The sequence below is a fragment of the Heloderma suspectum genome, chromosome 6 (assembly GCF_057233095.1).
Source record: "Heloderma suspectum isolate Gila_16-S chromosome 6, 16-S_ref, whole genome shotgun sequence".
Taxonomy (NCBI): domain Eukaryota; kingdom Metazoa; phylum Chordata; class Lepidosauria; order Squamata; family Helodermatidae; genus Heloderma; species Heloderma suspectum.
This window is the reverse complement of record NC_139463.1, coordinates 36,877,939-36,893,396: the sequence shown is the minus strand read 5'-3', so window position 1 is coordinate 36,893,396 and position 15,458 is coordinate 36,877,939. Positions and strand designations below refer to the sequence as shown.

Genomic DNA, 15,458 nt, shown 5'->3' with positions numbered 1-15,458 from the left:
CCAATGGTCAGGAATGCTAGGAGTTGGTCCAAAATGTCTGGAGTTCTACTTTCTGCCCACCCCTGGCCTACTCCATTTGGCAGTGGCTCTCCAAGGTATCAGGCAGAGAGCAATTATTGCCAGACCTGTTAACTAAGATCCCAGGTGATGACAGGGCTTTAACATGGAAACTCCTGCATGCAAATCATTGCTCTACCACTAAGGTATGGTCCCACCCATTTCAATGGGCCTTGCACATGGCTGGATTGTGCCATTTGGATTTTGGTGTGAAATCTTCTCTTTACCCCAAAGTATGTCATGGTCTAGACACCGAACCCTTGTCCTCAGAAGAAGAGACTCCTGAGTTAACAGTTCAGGGAGATGACTTGGTTAGAGAAAGGCATAACAAGGCTTCTAGCTCCTTGGGATCCAGTTCCCCAGGAAAATCTGAGGGACCTGCCCCTTGCATCCCGAGGGGGTTGCTTTTCTGTCTTCAGACTCTGAGGACACCAGCTATGACACCAGCATGTCACAGCCACTTCCACATTGTCCAGCCAGGGGCTGCGAAAAACAATGGAGTCCCTTTAAGAGGAAGGGCTTCAGTTAGTGTGGAGGTGTGTCAGGGATTAGTCCAAGCCCCTTGAGATGTCCGACAGCTCCAATTCTGAATCAGAGTTGGAACAGCTAGATCAGAGCCCGGGGAAGGGATGCTGAGAGAGATTCCTGTGAAGGCCTGACAAACAGATGGCCCAGGAGGAGTCCCTGCCCACTCCCTCCACCATGAGAACTCAACTTTCCAAGAAGGAGGAGGGGAGTGACTTGAGAGACACTAGGGCGCATCGCAAAGCAAAGCAGGAAAAGTTAGGGACAGGGCTCAGATGCTCTGCCAGGATAGCCACTCTTGGAAGCCAATGTAGGAGGGAGCCACCCTAAGGGAGGGGCATCACTGCAAAGCAAGTTTGGCTGTGAGGCTCATGCTCAAACTGTCAACAACTTCACTACTCTCCAGTTCATCTCCTCTGATTAGAGATCTCAGAAAAGTTGGTTAAGGCCTGAGGCAGTCTGAGAGCTTCCTTAATCTGCATTTGTAGAAAGGCTAGTCTCTAGCAAAATAAAGTTGTATTAGCCTGAAATTTTGTCTCCTTGAGGTGTTGATTGTGAAAGGGAAGGACAATCCATTTCTGGCTAGGTGGTGCTAGCCAGCCTAAAGGAAACCAAGCCCCTCCTTATGCTTGTTTGGCTTCCAGCCCCACTTGGAGCTCCCCATTATGTTGTCCCATTCCTGTTCCTGCTTCCTTGAGAAACCTGACTTGCCCAAGACCTTGGTGAAAACCTGATGCATCGTGAACACCCTGTAACCCCTGGCCTCACCAGCACCTAGGGGTGTTGGAGAAGTCTGCAATGGAATCAAATGAATTCAGATGTCTATGAATCCAACCAATGGGTTCACAGTGGATCGGCTTTTCCCAAGTCGCATGAAGTCCACGGACTTGCAGATTGGGTGTTTTTTGTTTGTTTTAGTTTCCAGCATTTTATGCAAATTAAAAAAATACATATTCTTTTTTAAAAAACAAGCCAAAAATGTGCATTCCCCATAGACTACAGTATGAAAATATGCATGGGGGGATTTGCGCATTTGGGGGGATTTGCGCATTTGGGGGGAATTTGCCATTTTTACAAGCATGAATTTGCGCAAATGGGAAATTGGAAAAAATCTGATTCCGCCAATGAGTGGATGATGGAATGAAAGGCACCTGACAACCCACAAAATGCAAACAGAATGGATTTTACAAAATCCATACATTCCTACCACCACCTAATGACTCTAAGCCCGTGCTGTGTCAGAGACAGAACAGAACAATATGTCAATGATATTGAAACATCATTCTTTGTGGCAGAAAATGTTGCGGTAAAAATTAAAATCCTTGCATTGGCAGAACAGTGGCATTATCCATGGGCTTGTATAACCTTTACAGTCTTCCAAAGAAGATCATCTGCTATTGTTCAACTACAGCATATCCATACTACAATGTTCTATTAGTTTTATGGCAGTTTAGCTCTTACAGCTTCTCCCAAAGAATTCTGGGAATTTGAGTCTGGTAAGGATGCTGAGGATGGTCTATTAGACATCCTTACACCCACTCACTGGACTACAACTCCTTGAATCAGTATAAGGTTTTTGAATCAGTATAAGGCAGGGCCAAGGAGAAATAAAATGGCAGAAATAAAGCACTTCAGTAGATAAGCTAATAATATATTTGGCATTTAAATATTTTGCATTAACAATACAATCCTATGCAGGTTTGTTTGTTTGCCTTCTTCAAAGATGTACAACCCACGTTTCAGGATAAAACCCTCCCAAGGTGAAAGTGGCTTAAAAAGGTAAAGGTAAAGGTGTCCCCAACCAGTCGTGTCCAACTCTAGGGTGCGGTGCTCATCCCCGTTTCTAAGCCGAAGAGCCAGCGCTGTCCGAAGACGCTTCCGTGGTTATGTGGCCGGCATGACTGAACACCGAGGTGCACGGAACGCTGTTACCTTTCCCGCCGAGGCGGCACCTATTTATCTACTTGCAATTTCTTGCTTTCAAACTGCTAGGTTGGCAGGGGCTGGGACTGAAGACGGGAGCTCACTCCGTCACGCGGCACTCGGGTCTCGAACTGCTGTCCTGCCGACCTTCCGGTCTGCAGTTCAGCGTCTTAACCACTAAGCCACCGCAGCCCCTAGAAGTGGCTTATATCACAACAATAATACATGGGCCATCAAAAACCAATGAAACCACCATCCAAAGCTAAGAAAGAAAGAAAGAAAGAAAGAAAGAAAGAAAGAAAGAAAGAACCATTAAAAAATAACTAGTATGACATTAAAAACAGCAGTGGTTAAAACAACACAGAGTACCACATATTAAAAAGGAGCTTAGGGGGAAAAGGTTTTCAGGGTCTGTTTGGAAGCCACAAAAGTAAGGTCCATATGTATTTCCTTGTGTATCGCATTTACTTGGAAGTCCCACTATGGGGTGTAGGATTACAGCCTTAAGCACCAAAGTGCTCAAACCACATCAGTCTATACATATTATATATTTTCCAAAAGGCTGCTCATACATGGAACACATTTTATTTATTAGTATTTATTTATTATTGCATTTATATCCTGCCTTTTTTCCTCCAAGGAACCCAAGGCAGCTTACATGATCCTCCTCCTCCTCATGGCTGAGTGGCACCTGGCACCCAGATCTCCTGAGCCCCAGTCCAACACTCTAACCACTACACCACACATGAAAAACATGGATTACTGCAATGCGCTCTCTGTGGGAGCGCATTTATTTATTTATTTATTACATTTATGTCCTGCCTTTTTTCCTCCTTAAGGAACCCAAGGTGGCATACATTCTCCTCCTCCTCCTCCTCCTCCATTTTATCCTCACAACAGCAACCCTGTGAGGTGGGTTGGGCTGAGAGTCTGTGACTGGCCCAAAGTCACCCAGTGAGCTTCCATGGCCGAGTGGGGACTAGAACCCAGATCTCCCAGCTCCCAGTTCAACACTCTCACCACTACACCACACTGGCTCTCTAAAGATGATTTGGAAATTTCAGCTGGTGCAGAATGTGACCACTGAAGTGCTAGTGGGTGCAAAGTGCTCAGATCATGTGATGCCTATGCTGCACAAGCTATACAGGTTGCTGGTGAAATTCTGAGCCCAATTTCAAGCGCTGTCATTAAGCTTTAAAGCTTTAAATGGTTTCGGGCCAAGTTATAAGAAGGCCCGTCTTCACCTGTAGCAACCTGCCCACACTCTGAGATCATTGGCCAAGGTGCTTCTTGTGTGCCCATCTTTGAGACCAGCCAGACTGGCAGGCAGGAGCAAAAGAGCTTTCTCAGTGGTGGCACCACACCTATGGGTAAGTCAGTCCCCATCTGGGTAGTCCCATAAATATGTATTTACTCTCAATGGTCTTCTCTTAAGGTTTTTATGGGGCTGCTTGGGGGAAATACTTTCAGTGTGCAATTCATTTTAATGTTTGCATTTGGTTTTAGTTTTATTGTTTGGTTTGCATTAGTTGTTAATTGGATTTTAATGTGCATCACTGATGTTTTATGTATTTTGTAAATTGCCTTGCTCTTTTATTTGAAGTCGTAACCTATAAGCAACTTCAAATAAAAACAAAGGACCAGAAATTAATACAATTGTCTTAGACTGTAATTCTTACTAGAACTCTATAAGAAAGGTTGGTGTCACCACCCCCATATTACAAGTAACAGCTGAACTTTATATTTTCAAAAATCAGAGAATTGGTCATTAGATGTTTGTTGTCCCAACTGCTCCAGGTATAACTAGTGATGGACAAAGTTACCCCAAATGAATTCATTATGTCCTCAGAAAGTAACAAATTCATCCATATACTCTCAGATGAGAGTTCTCCTTTAATTCAAGATCTCATTCTGTGTATATGGAATTTTGTGTATGCGAAATATCAAACTGCATCTTGGGAACTGTAGTTTGGAATCATGAAATGTGTCATTACATCATGTGTCACCACATGATATACCCTTTTCTGATTGGTTATTTTCACATGGTCTGCCTGAAAATCAAGCCTAACTCTCTTGTTTAACAGAAAGGAAATGGGTGAGGAGTTTACCAGCTTGCCTTAATTGTTGCTGCATCCTCCATGAGTCCGTTATCATTGCCACTCTGCCTGCCCAGCTCCCAGGAACATGTTTTGTTCTGGAAAGTTTAGCTAAGTAGCATTATGAATGTCTGAGTTTTGATCCATGAGCAAACTTATTACAAATTTTGGTGGCATCACTAGGTGTAACTTGAAACCTGCATGATGCTTAGTAGAACCTAATCCATTTACAACTATGCCTTTTCCTCCACTCCAGCTTAAGTTCCTGACCATGCAGATGTCATGACTTCAACACCATGGCAGTCTTTCGTTTCTCCTCTAACCACCTCCCTCCCCAGCCCCAACGTGGTTTTTGTAACATCTTGCCTGATGAAGAAAACTGGAGAGGAATATCTGAAAACCTTGTGCAGAATGTGGAACACATTTAGTTGGTCCTAATAAAATCAATGCCTGACTATGGGCTTTAGAAAAACAAGGAATAGCTTGGGTAGGGTGTACAGTTTAGTGGCAAAGCACATGCAAATGTAGAAAGTCCCATGTTCACTACTTAACATCGCCACAGTGTCTGGGTAGGAATTGTGGTGGTTCATGTGCAGTGACCTCAGTTTCTTGCATTTGCACTTCTAGGATCTCTAGAGGACACATAACCCTGTCAGAAAACACCCTCTATTAACTTAGCTTACGATCTCAAGGCTAGGAATGGGTGAGAAATGCACTCCATCAGGCATTTGTTGTTGTTGTTGTTGTTGTTGTTGTTGGATTTACCCAATTTGCACCTCTTGAGCCTTTCAGCAAGCCAAAACAGAGCTGCATCTTTCTGAAATCTTCATTTTTGCAAGATTTTTAATGTAGGTCATCTCAGGGGAAAATGCACACAAAATGTGCATATTTGAGAAAAGTGCACAAAAAACCAGCATTTCAGCAATGTAAAATACTTGCGGGAAATGTGCATGTTAAAAAATGTGCAGAAAATGCATACATTAATGCAAACATTACAAAAATGTGTATGCATTTCTGCACAGATTTTTCTTTTTCAATAACATCACAAACTTGGAAACGGTACAGAATGAGCATGAGCTCAAAAACCCAACAAGTTCAGCAAGACTAAGATTGACAGATCCAGCCATCCCTCAAGGCACAAACATAAATAATTATTTATTTGTAATTATTTCTTGGATCCCTGGTGTGAATTACTCCCCCATTCATTATGGGCACTTAACAGTGTGCCATGAAAACCTAAGAGACCAACTGTAGTTTGTATACCAACAAACTGTGTAGGTAATTGTACAGATATTTCAAAAGCACCAATTTGCAAACTGAAAAAGAAATATGGGGGTGTCAAGGGCTCCTTGGAGGTCTCTCTCAGTCTAATCCAGTAGCCAAGTCCAGACACAGACAAAGGGATTCTTTTCAAAGCTTTATTCCTCCTTTACAACTTAACAACTCTACTATTAGCAACTAGGTATGAGCAGCAGACCTATGCACAACTATGACAGTTGGTCCCCGTTTGAAAGGGAATCACTGGCAGACCCTGAACTTAAGGGCTAGGGAGAGTCCCTCCCCTTTTCCCTTGGATCCTCTGGGTGCAACCGTTGTTTGCGTGCCAACCGGGCACTATGCCTCCTTTCCACGCCCTCCATTTGGCGCCGCTCCCTGCGTCGGCGTCGCATGTCAAGCAAGTCTGCTTCCCACGCTCTGTCACTCCTAGGACTGCTATCTAAGCTAGGAATGCCGGTGGTAGAAATCTCTATCAGCTGTTGGCCCTGGGAAAGAGGAGCGTGCTCCTCTCCCAGGAGCGGCTCCTCTTCCTCAGAATCAGAACTACTCTGGGATTCTATGGGCTCAGTGTCCACCCTGACAGGGGGAAAGAAAGGAGAGAGAGAGAGAGAGAGAGAGAGAGAGTGCTGTTGCAAGTAGCGGATTCATTATTAATTCCATCCTTGTTGCTCCTTACACCTGGAGCTGCCTTTTTAAGGACACCTTACCATTAGGGATATCTGGATTTTGTGGCATCCATTCCATGTGTGTTTCATGGATTGTCAGGCGTCATTTGTCCCGTCATTCATTCATGGATGGAATCAAAATATTATTATTATTTGGGGGGCTGAGTGAAAGTATGCAAAATATTCCACTATAAGTTTTGTAGCAATTTCCGTAATTTTAATTAGCACATGAAGTTCAGCACAAAAAAAGAGATAGAGACTAAATAGGGACCGGAGATGTATTAAACATTGTGGTTGATGATGATTAAAAAAAAAATGGTGAACATATTTGGGGAAGTTTTTCAGACTAGCATATATCTTAGCATATTTTCCAGGATCATTTGTACTGCTCAACTAATACATTTGAGTAAATTTCTGGAAAGTAAATAAGTGGTCTGAAAGTTGCCACTTATGGATTCCATGCAACTCAAAGAGGATGGTCCACTGTGAAAACCACAGGTTGAATTCAGAGAAATCCAAACTCATTTTAATCCATCTCAGATTTCTCCAGCATCCGTAGATGCCACCTTTTTCATTTCCTTCACATCCCTCCTCAAAACCCACCTCTTCCATGAAGCCTTGGATGCAATCCCACCTTCCCCATCCCCTACCATATGTAACTGAAGGCCAAAGTAGATATGATGTTGCAATTAACATGCCTAGTTTGAAACATTTAAAGAGCAGCTGCCAAAGGACTCAATCAGGATTGGGGCCGCACTGCATGGGTAAGATGGTTTAACCTCTTCCACCACAGCATGACAGTCTTGATAGACACCTCCACTACCACCACAACCCCTGGAAACCTAATATTTGCTATTTTTTAATTTTTTTAAAAAAACTAGACACATTAATTGCAATCACATAATTAACATCACATCCAGTTTGGATGTATATTCTTTGACTGATACCCCCTGCCTCTCTTTCTCTCCCTTTCCTTTTTTGTCTTCCCTGTGATGAATTATGAATTATAAGCCTCCTGGGCAATGATCTGTAACCTTGTTTGCTATTCTGTGAAGCACCATGGAATTCTATTGTTTTTAGACTACTGCAAATGTGATGGTTAGAGTACTGCAACCCACTTAACATGGGACTGCCCTTGAAGATGGTCCAGAGACTGAAGCTAGTGCAGAATGCAGTGGACAGACTCTTAACAGGCATGTTAGGGACCATATTACACTTGTTCTTAATGTTCTGCACTGGCTGCCTATCAGTCATCGGGCTCAGTTCAGGTCCTGAGACATTTTGGGCTTTCTATGTTAATGCAACTAACATTGTTGTTGTTCAGTCGTTCAGTCGTGTCCAACTCTTCGTGACCCCATGGACCATAGCACGCCAGGCCTTCCTGTCCTGCGCTGTCTCCCGGAGTGTGCTCAAGTTCATATTCATTGCATCGGTGATGCTATCTAGCCATCTCATCCTCTGCCGTCCCCTTCTCCTTTTGCCTTCAGTCTTTCCCAGCATCAGGGTCTTTTCCAGAGAGTTTTCTCTTCGCATTAGGTGGCCAAAATATTTCAGCTTCAGCTTCAGTATCTGTCCTTCCAATGAGCAGTCAGGGTTGATTTCCTTTAGGATGGACTGATTTGACCTCCTTGCAGTCCAGGGGACTCGTAAGAGTCTTCTCCAGCACCACAGTTCGAAAGCATCAATTCTTCGGTGCTCAGCCTTCATTATAGTCCAGCTCTCACAGCCATACATTACTACTGGGAAAACCATAGCTTTGATTAGACGGACCTTTGTCGGCAAGGTGATGTCTCTGCTTCTTACTATGCTGTCTAGGTTGGCCATAGCTTTCCACCCAAGGAGCAAGCAAGCGTCTTTTAATTTCATGGCTACAGTCACCGTCTGCGGTGATCTTGGAGCCCAAGAAAGTAAAATCTGTCACTGCTTCCATTTCTTCCCCTTCTATATGCCAGGAAGTGAGGGGGCCAGATGCCATGATCTTCGTTATTTTAATGTTGAGTTTCAAACCAGCTTTTGCACTCTCCTCTTTCACCCTCAACAAGAGGCTCTTGAGATCCTCTTCGCTTTCTGCCATTAGGGTGGTATCGTCTGCATATCGGAGGTTGTTGATAATTCTCCCAGCAATCTTAATTCTGACCTCTGATTCATCCAACCCAGCATTTCTCATGATGTACTCTGCATATAAGTTAAATAAGCAGGGTGACAATATGCAGCCTTGTCGTACTCCTTTCCCAATTTTGAACCAATCGGTTGTTCCATGTCTGGTTCTGACTGTTGCTTCTTGACCCTCGTACAGGTTTCTCAGGAGACAGGTAAGGTGGTCTGGCACTCCCATCACTTTAAGAATTTGCCACAGTTTGTTGTGATCCACACAATCAAAGGCTTTAGCGTAGTCAATGAAGCAGAAATAGACGTTTTTCTGGAATTCTCTTGCTTTCTCCATGATGCAGCGAATGTTGGCGATTTGATCTCTAGTTCCTCTGCCTCTTCGAAACCCAGCTTGTACTTCCGGTAGTTCTCGGTTCGCATACTGCTGAAGCCTAGCTTGTAGGATTTTGAGCATCACCTTGCTGGCATGTGAAATGAGCGTAATTGTGCGGTAGTTTGAACACCCTTTGGCGTTGCCCTTCTTTGGAATTGGAATGTAAACTGACCTTTTCCAGTCTTGCGGCCATTGTTGAGTGTTCCAAATTTGTTGGCATATTGAACATATTGAAAGTGTTGGCAGCACTTTAACAGCATCATCTTTTAGGATTTTAAATAACTCAGCTGGAATACTGTCATCTCCGCTAGCTTTCTTGTTACTAATGCTTCCTAAGGCCCACTTGACTTCACTCTCGAGGATGTCCGGCTCAAGTTCAGTGACCACACTATCATGGCTCTCAGGGACATTCAGATCTTTCCTGTATAGTTCTTCTGTGTATTCTTTCCACCTCTTCTTAATCTCATCTGCTTCTGTTAGGTCCCTGCCTTCTTTGTCCTTGATCATGCCCGTCTTTGCACAAAACGTTCCCTTGAGATCTCCGATTTTCTTGAAGAGATCTCTAGTCTTTCCCATTCTGTTGTTTTCCTCGATTTCTTTGCATTGTTCATTTAAGAAGGCCTTCTTGTCTCTCCTTGCTATTCTCTGGAACTCTGCATTCAGTTGGGTATATCTTCCCCTTTCTCCCTTGCTTTTTGCTTCCCTTCTTTCCTCAGCTACTTGTAAAGCCTCATCAGACAGCCACTTTGCTTTCTTGCATTTCTTTTTCTTTGGGATGGATTTCGTTGCTGCCTCCTGAACAATGTTACGGACCTCCGTCCATAGTTCCTCAGGCACTCTGTCTATCAGGTCTAATCCCTGAAATCTATTCCTCACCTCCACTGTGTATTCATAAGGGATATGATTTAGGTCATACCTGAATGGTTTAGTGGTTTTCCCAACGTTCTTCAATTTAAACCGAAATTTTGCAAGAAGCAGCTCATGATCTGAGCCACAGTCAGCTCCAGGTCTTGTTTTGACTGACTGTATAGAGCTTCTCCATCTTTGGCTGCAAAGGACATAATCAATGTGATTTCGATATTGACCATCTGGTGATGTCCATGTGTAGAGTCAGCTCTTGTGCTGTTGGAAAAGAGTGTTTGCTATGATCAGCATGTTCTCTTGGCAAAACTCTATTAGCCTTTGTCCTGCTTCATTTTGTACACCAAGGCCATGCTTGCCTGTTACCCCGGTGATTTCTTGACTTCCTACTTTAGCATTCCAATCCCCTATGATGAAGAGGACATCTTTTTTTGGTGTTAGTTCTAGAAGGTGTTGTAGGTCTTCATAGAACCGATCAACCTCAGCTTCTTCGGCCTCAGTGGTTGGGGCATAGACTTGAATTACTGTGATGTTGAATGGTTTGCCTTGGATTCGTACTGAGATCATTCTATTGTTTTTAAGATTGTACCCCAGTACTGCTTTTCCCACCCTTTTGTTGACTATGAGTGCTACTCCATTTCTTCTAAGGGATTCTTGCCCACAATAGTAGATATGATGGTCACCTGAATTAAATTCGCCCATGCCTGTCCATTTTAGTTTGCTGATTCCCAAGATGTCGATGTTCAATCTTGCCATCTCATGTTTGACCACCTCCAGCTTACCTTGATTCATTGATCTGACATTCTAGGTTCCTAAACAATATTGTTCTTTACAGCATCGGATTTTCTTTTCACCACCAGACACATCCACAGCTGAGTGTCCTTTCGGCTTTGGCCCAGCCGCTTCACTCTTTCTGGCGCTACTTGGAAATACCCTCTGCTCTTCCCCAGTAGCATATTGGACACCTTCCGACCTGAGGGGCTCATCTTCCGGTGTCATCTCTTTTGGCCTTGTGATACGTTCCATGGGGTTTTCTTGGCAAGAATACTGGAGTGGGTTGCCATTTCCTTCTCCAGTGGACCACATTTTGTCAGAACTCTCTGCCATGACCTGTCCATCTTGGGTGGCCCTGCACGGCATAGCTTATGGCTTCACTGAGTTACGCAAGCCCCTTCGCCACAACAAGGCAGTGAAAAAGCCCTAAATGTCTCGGGACCTGGATACCTGAAGGAACACTTTTGCCCATATGATCCTGTTTAGATTTTTAGGTCAGTTGGGAAGGTCCTTCTGGGGCTGCCATCATTGCTGGAGGTTAAAACATCCAAAACTCATCAGCATTAGCATCCTGTCTCCTCTCCTACCTCAAATTGGTTCCTACATTTTGTATGTTTTAGTGCCAACTGAAGGCTTTTCTTTTCATCAAGCCTTTGGATAATGCCCATTCGATGATAATAAATGTATGTTTCTGGTTTGGTTTGGTTTTTCAATTGTTTTTGTAGTTATTTAATTGTTGTGAGCCACCCTAAGATCACCTGTGATGAGGGGCAGGAAATAAATTTTATAAATAAATAAATAAATACATAAAATTGTCTATACAAACAATACCTCATTTTAAAAAAAAACTTAATCCAGAGGTATTGACATTATTGAGTCTATTGTTGGCTTGAATAAACTGGAAACCCCTTGTATTTATCCCAGTCTTACTACAAGATAATTGTTTTAAATTTCTGAGTTTATAAGATGGGGTACTCCCCCCTCTTTCTTTTCTTCCATACGTTCAAGGCCTCTGGACTATACATCCCATCAAGATCCCAATATGGTTTTCCAGTCCATAACCAAAGTCAATCCATCACTCCATTCCCAATGTTGACAAGGTCAGAGGTGGAAGGGAGCTTTGGCAAGCCTCCAAAAATACGAGACTCCTTTGAACAGCCAGTCAATCACATTCAATCAGTCAAGGAAAAACTGGAAGGCTTCCTAGGTTTGGAATCTTGGGAGTTTCCTTCTACCATTTCACTGCCCGCTGGGGGAGAATTAACACTGCTCCAAATTCTTTACTGATTCAATCATTTTCTTCCAGTTCATTAATTCTCCTTTAGGTGGATGCAGGGCACATTTTAAAAGGGGAGGGAAGGCAACAAAACACCCTAATGAAATAATAGACTAACTTGTCTCTTCTTGTAACGTCACAAAGTCTTCTCACTTTCACTCGCTGCGAGTATTGGGCCAAGAGGGGTTTCTCTAGTTATTTTTAACTGGTGCCAGAATGGGGCTGGAGAGAGTGGAGGCGATTATCCAATTTGAAGCTTAGCAGATCCAGCGATTTGTAATTGCTTGAAAATACAGCCTGCAGACGAGGGTGATTCCTCGCTTAGCCAAACAAACGAAAATCAATTAGTGTCAGTTTCCTTCTGCGCATTGTTATGTTTTGCGCAGTTTGTTTAAGGGAACGGCTGACACTTTTTCATACACATCTTGTGCTGTTACATTTCTGTTTAACTAAGATGTCATGTCGCTTGATTTTCTGAAAATCAAGTCAAGCCCAGCTGAGCTCAAAGTCTCAAATCCTTTTGCAGAATATTTAGCCCATTCCTTCTCAGCTGCTCCAGCCCAAAGGAGCAATTAGAAAAATAGAGGGGGAAGACCTAATTTTATTATACAGAAGGGCTGGTCAGGTTCCGAAACCATGTTGGACCACTGATTTCACTCACAAGAAGTGTCTCCTTGAATGAGCAAGGTAGCACATAAGTTGATGGATCATGGCCACAGGAAATGACTCAAATCCTAATTGCCAAACTGCACAATATATGCAGAATAAAGTGGTGTGGATTCCATTACAATATGCTGAATGCAGTGACTTCAGAGTGAAGTGATAGAAGGGGCTGTACTGCTTATTAATACAGCTTGGACTGTACCACTTATGAATATATCTTTAGGTCGAATCAGGCATTATATTTAAGTAGGGAGCTGACCACACGAGTGGGGGCCTGCTGCATGGCTCTGCCCCCAATGCTGCACAGTTCAAGTAGCCCCTCCCCTGGCATCTGTGTGTACATTGTGAACATCTGGAGGGAGGGGGCTATGCATGTATGGCTGCATGTGCAAAAGCTTCCATGCAACCTGGAGCCCTAATCATGTAGGGTTCCAGGTCATGTGGATGCCTTTGCATGTACAGTTGTATGTGTGAAGCGGTCTCCATGCCAGTGTTCGTGCTGTATGCATGGATGTCAGGGGGAGGGGATAGGGATGTCGGAGAAATCCAGAACAGAATCAAATGGGTTTGAATTTCTATAAATCTGTTCTGTGGATTCTGCAGCGGACTGGCTTTGCCTGAGGAGACAGATTTCGTGGACTTGCGGACTGTTTTTTTTTTTTTTGTACTTTCTGGAAATTTAGTCATAGAAAAATACATAAAATCAAACACACTGGATGAAAGTACGTATTTTCCCCGTAGGCTAAAGAATGAAAACACACATTTTGGTGGGGATTTGCACATATTCAGAAGTGTGATTCTCTGCAAATGCGAATTTGTGCAAATTCGGGAAATTGGGAAAAATCCAATTCCATCAATGAGCAGATGACAGAACAAAAGGCACCTGACAATCTGTGGAACACAAATGGAATGGGTTCGACAGAATCTGTACATCCGGGGGGGGGGGGAGATGCATGCAACATGTGGGGTGGAGCTACTCATCATGGCCCTCTCTATCCATCCATCCATCCATCCATCCATGGAACACATAGATTCTGAATCAGACCATTGGTTGATCTATCTCAATATTGTCTACGCAGATGGGGAACAGCTCTCCAAGGTGTCAGATAGGCCACTCTCCAAGCCCTACTTGGAGATGGCAGAGACTGAACCAGGAACCTTTTTGCATATAAAAAGGAGATGTTCTACCACTGAGCTATGGCCCTTCCCATTATGACATCTTCAGGCTGCATGTGGAGAAAAGGTTTTGCTTAGCCTTGCTGTGATGGTTTTCTATTTCCAGAGAGTTTTTCTTATGTAGGAAAGATTAAAAAATGTGACACCACACACACACACACACACACACACACACACACACACACAGAGCTACATTGTAGCAGTCTGGTTTAGGAGGACCTGGACAGGTTGTGTGGCACACCCAGCTTGGTCCTCCAACATAGAACAGCTGGAGAGTTTATGAGGAACAGCCAGGAGGCTGGTGCCACTGCTGCCCCCCAGTGTTTGCCACCTGAGGTAGTCACCTCACTCTGACTAATGGTAGGACTGGGCCTGCTTCTCCTCGGGTCCAGATTTCCTGTTCAGGCATAGTGCTTGAACAGCGATGGTGCAGGGCTTAGAGCCCAAGTCCTATGAGGAAAAGTTGAAGGAACAGGGTATGTTTAGCTTGGAATAGAGATGATTAAGAGAGAACCAAGGGCAGCTGGGAGGCTGCATCCCCTGCCTCCCAGGAAGAACACCACGGCAACGTGGAGATCAACCTGGCCCCATACATCAGAGAGGGAGCAAGGAGTTCACTTCACCCCTCCCTGCCGAAGGAGCACACAGCTCCAGTTGACAGTTCCCTAGGACTGCTGACTCTGGCCTCATCCATTGGCCAAGGAACCAAGGGCCACCATGAGGTTGCACCTCCTGCTTGCAAGGATAAACATCATGGCAAGGGGCAGACCACCATAGCCCCAGATGCTGGCCACAGAAGGAACAGCTGAAGGGGGCTTGTTTCAGCCTTCCCAGCCAGAAAGAACACCTATAAGAATGCTGAAACGAAGAACTGGTGCCTGCATTTGGTTTTTTCCTCCTCCCTCCCACTCTCTTTTCCTTTAGTGTCATGCCTTTTAGACTGTAAGCCTGAAGGCGGGGACGTTCTCATTATTAAACTTTGTAAGCTGCTCTTTGAGCCTTTTTTGGCTAAAGACCAGGGTAAAAATATTACTACTATTAATAATAATGATAATCATCATCATCTTCAAACACTTGAAGGATTGTCACAGTGAGTGATGATGGAACAAATTTGTTTTCTCTTGCTCCAGAGAGTAGGGCCCAAAACAACAGGTTCAAATTTCACAAAAGGGGATTTTTTCTAAACATCAGGAAGAACTCCCGGTTCGTACAAACTGTTTAAGCCTGGAACAGACTGGCTAGGTAGGTGGCCAACTCTCCTCCATTGGAGGTTTTTAAGCAGATGCTGGATGGTCACCTCTCAGAGATGCTATAGCAGCAGATTTTCTACATCAACAGAGGGTTGAACTAGATGACCTTTGAGGTACCTTCCAACTCTAGGATTCTAAATTTTTAAAAGCGATCCTCAAAAATCTTTTCCCAAATCAAGACAAAATAGGGACACAGGCTTACTTGGGACAAGTCCCGCCAAACTGTGATTCTCTCGTTAACAGAGATGATTCAAGCATATGCTTCTCCCCTTTCTCATTAACACATAGAGCAGCACCCAACTGTGTCATTCTGTTAGTGGAAATGATGTTGTGCTAGCGGAAACTAGATTCTGAACTATGTGCAAGAGAAGAATCCAACTGAAGTTACATTTGTGCAAGTGTTGTTGCTCAAGCAGTGTTGCATAACTCTTG

The 15,458-nt window shown here is 43.8% G+C and overlaps 1 protein-coding gene across 2 annotated transcripts in view; it reads right to left on the bottom strand.

Annotated features, from left to right (window-relative positions):
• EBF2 (EBF transcription factor 2) overlaps positions 1-15,458 on the bottom strand; it is a 387,225-nt gene that overhangs the window by 55,998 nt on the left and 315,769 nt on the right. The window lies entirely within an intron of this gene.